The sequence below is a fragment of the Vollenhovia emeryi genome, unplaced genomic scaffold (genome assembly GCF_000949405.1).
Source record: "Vollenhovia emeryi isolate VEMERY1.0 unplaced genomic scaffold, V.emery_V1.0 DF939181.1, whole genome shotgun sequence".
Classification (NCBI taxonomy): domain Eukaryota; kingdom Metazoa; phylum Arthropoda; class Insecta; order Hymenoptera; family Formicidae; genus Vollenhovia; species Vollenhovia emeryi.
The window spans coordinates 471,506-476,076 of NW_011967185.1; positions in this window are offsets into that span (position 1 = coordinate 471,506).

Below are 4,571 nucleotides of genomic sequence, written 5' to 3' on the forward strand. Positions count from 1 at the left end.
CTCTCTCTCTCTCTCTCTCTCTCTCTCTCTCTCTCTCTCTCTCTCTCTCTCTCTCTCTCTCTCTCTCTCTCTCTCTCTCTCTCTCTCCCCCCTCTTCTTTTATTATCTATAATCTGTTAGGAACCTATCTCATAATAGAGAGGACTCTCCTCTACTAGTCTGTAACGAACTTAAAACGTGTTTAAAATTAAAACGTGCACGGAGGGAAAATTGTTGTCCCGCGATTACACGATTTTCCGGATAAATTTTAAGAGAAAATTCCCTCGCGTGTATTTGAGCGGCATGGGAAACGACTCGAATTCCTAGGAAATAAACCATTATCCTAGGAACGAAATCTTTGCATTCGAGATTCAAATTAGTTTATTATCACATCGACACGTATTTCCGCTCGACTTTGATACAGAGATGCGTGATCCAGACTGTGGAGATTCATTACATCGTTTAGGATGAAAGTTACGACGGAGTCCAATCATGGTCCACGGTCCCCCCGAAGTGTACGACTCAAAGACATTTAATCTCGCTGGTTCTCGTTATGCCCGTGATTTCCCGAGTGATGCAGACAAAGGAAAAGTCTGCGCAGAAAACCAGTGTCGGTCAGCCAGATATGAGGAAACATAAATAATACGTTATAAAATTTAAATTCGCAGGGCAAATAATGCCGCGGGCCGTGTCTTAACGATTGCGATGTCAAAGGCGACCGTTGACTGAAATTCCTTGTTCATTCCTTGATAAAATAATAAAATGCCTATAAGGTCGCCCGAGGAATAAAATGCCGCGTCTAGATCCAATAGTTACGTTACAACCGCTAAGCTATGCGAGGAATTGCCAAAATATCCGATTATTTCGGAAATTCCTAGAGTATTTCATGAATATCGATCATGTCGGGAGAAACAATTGATATTGTTATCGTATATAAAGGGGATCCTGGACTGACAACTAAACTTTGAAATCGTCAATAATTTAACGTCCTATATTGTCATTCAGCGCAGTACGTAAAGGTGTATTGGAAACATATACATGTACATACACAACGCAAAAAAAGACGAGAATAGAGATATTCATGAGATATCTATCCTTGTCTAACACATTGCAGCGCTACCCGTTGCAAAATCTAGCACCTATAGTTTGTCATTTTCAGGGTTGGGAAGCAACTCGTTACTTGTAACGAAGTTACAGTTACAGTTACTTTTTTTTAACTCTAACTTAACTTCGTTACTTTCTCTCTGTCTGTAACTTATCTCGGGGTACATTTTTTTCGATAACTAGTAACTAATTTAATAGTTACATTAATAGTTACTTTACATATTTCTTAAACCTCCACAGATCCCACTAGGCCTTGCATTTGCGCATAAACTCCTGTATCGATGCTCTACAGTTAAAATGCAGATTTGATATTTTTATTTTTATTGCTAGAAAGCAACTGCAAAATAACGACTCGTTACTTTTTGAGTAACTGTAACTGTAGCGCGTTACTTTTCAAAATTGGTAACTTGTAACTGTAACTAGTTACATTTTTAGCGAAAAAAAACTGTAACTGTAACTAGATACTTTTATAAAGTAACTTTCCCAACCCTGGTCATTCTATAGCTACACTTCGGCTATAAAGACGTGAGTTTTTACATGAAATAAAGTTCTCCAGTAATCTTTTTTTATTAGACTTTTTATCTTAGTTTTATAGATTCGACGCTATTCTATGATCTAATCCGAATTGCAGACTGCTTTCGATCTGTACAAATAGATTAAACAATTTGTATACAAGCGAACGTTTCTTCGAATTGACAACTTTACGTGCAAAACCAAGAAATATTTTATAATTTTTCTTCGTTTTTAGTCTTAAACTGACCAGCCTGCAATGCATTTTTGTACACACTTTAAGTATACGCAAGGATTTTTAAATCCGTACAAGCCAATTCGAAGATAGCTTGACACTACATGTCGGTATTTGCCTCCAGCATCTCCTATTAGGCATTTTAAAAAAGGACTCGGAGGGTAATTATAATCGGCTTTTTAATAAAGATTTTTCATTTGTGAGCCTACATTCGTTTGACCGCACTTTATAATATGATGAGATTTCCTTATTTTTCTATAATATCGAAAACGACCGCGAATGTGACCCGCTATTTAATTACGCCATATTTTTCTTACGATAAGGAATGTCCTTATTTTTATGCATAATATAGGAAATGAACTCGGATGGCCCGTTACTTAATTACACCCCAGTTTTCTATCATTACTATCGTATTATTCTGACAAAGCCCTTGTGGTCGGTACTGAATATATTATTGCTGCGCGACAGCGCGTGCGAAACGATGCGATATTCGTCGAAGTTGCTCCGTCCGTTGGAGACCACGCGAAGCGCGGAGAGTGGATGGAGATTAATTCCAGCGCTAATTTAGCGGTAGGTAGCAAATGCTCCCGCTGAAGTGTCCTCCCGGGTAAGCTGCGCCTAGAGCCGCAAATGAAACTCGCGCTCCACGTAGTTACCTCGTTTTCTTCCTCTCCTCCTGTCAGCATCCTTCTCGCCTCGGAGGCGCAAAAAAAAATGTTGGCCGAGCCGACGTAACAAGATTTCCGGCGGAATTATGCCACTTCCGCGACCATTCGGCGCGCATTAGTGTCAGGCGCCCCTCGGTTGCGCGCGACAGCCCGGAAGTGGGGTGAAATAATAAATACGGGAATTTTATTTTCCGCACAATTTTGGAAAATAAAATTCCCGGGTATAACGGGTATAACGAGAAAAGCGTGAGTATACTTTACAAACTATCTTATACGATTAATATAAAGATTTAGCGCAAATTTATTAGTTTTGTATATTATTCCTCTTTTTCTTAGTCTTACTTCGTACAGAGTACGAAGTAAGACACCGAATTCGAAATCTTATTTCTCAATTAATATGTGTATAAAATGAACTCATCGTTGTCAGTGTTTTGTGACTGGATAATGCTTCTCGATTAATCGAGAAAATCGGTAGTTTTTTCTCAATTGATCTATACTTTTCATTGATTGTTTTTCTCTTCGAGTAATCGGTGGTTGACTTTTTCCTAACATCGACGTGACAGAATAAAAATAAGGAATCTGTATTATAGAAACTGAAGTTCTCGTACTATAAATACTAAGCTGCATGCAATTTTAACAAAAACAATATTACGCAAATGCAATTTATGCTAATGTGTATAATATCCCTAGTACCACAGTGCATAGACTAAACATTGGCTAAATATTGGCCCAATATTGGTTATATTAAATATGCATGGCCGATATTGTCCAATGTAAAGCCAATATTGGTCATAGAACAAATATGAATGTTATATAATATTAGATTTATATTAGAAGTGCATTGGCCAATATTTAACAATGTAATAAAAATATTTATCTAATATTGATACAATATTAAACAATATTGCTAAATAGACATATTGGTTAAATAAGGGAAGGCGTCCATCTTACAATGTTGGACCAATATTGGGAATACTAGATTTACATTATTTCTCAATATTGCGCCAATATATTATGCTACTAGGGATGCATGTATATGAACACATTAGTAATATACATATGTATAGAAACAACAAAAACCTTTTATTTACAATTAATAAATATTATATAATTTTATAAAATAATATTATATAATATTATATAAATATTATAATAAAAATTATAATATTTACAGCGATGTTTATTATATTACTGGTCAATGCGTATATATTTTAATTTAAAAAAATGGATAATGTGTATTTAACGAAAGAAACTTATTTAATGTAATTAAGAAACATAATATTATTTTCAGATTAAAAATACAAATAAAAGAGAAGAATTAAACAGCAGGACTAAACGAGACATACGAGTAAGAGAGATCGCAATAATAATAAATTATTAAAAATAACAACAGTTGAGCAGTTCTCTGCATTATCGACATTATTCCCTCGCAATCACGCAACATAGACGCGTCCACGCCAATTGTCGCTATCGCGAGTTCTACGCGCGAGATACCAACCTTCGTGATTTGTTTGCTCCCCGACTGTGGACGAGCCAATGCGCGGCCGCGAGCCCCGCGAGCCGACGAGCCACCATAGACATAATATATCTAGACCGAGCGTTTGCCTTTACAGAGAGAAGCCTGAGAGCGGCCACGCCGCCGTAGGGTTTACTTGGGACCGATTTTCGCCACCAAAAGTGGATGTAAGAACTACGGAGACACATCTACTTATCGACACGGTCGATAAACATTACTTTTTGGTGCGTGTCCGTGCTAACATCCACTTTCCAACACTGTCAATAAATCGCTTTTTGGCGTATGTCTATACTATATCCACAATTTATGGATGTTATGCCCATTCTACACCTAGGGATGATCCTACTTTTACCACATCCGATACCCCTTCTATACCTAAAGCTAATCCTACTTGCAGCTTATCCGAGGGAGTAGTATAAAGTGTAAAAGGGTACACTGTAGTTGTACTTTGGTACGATTGGAAACCAACCAAAGTATCGGATGAGCCACAAGTAGGATCATTCCTAGGTGTAGAATGGGCATTTTGCACCTTTCTAACCTAAAAACTGTCAGTTCACGG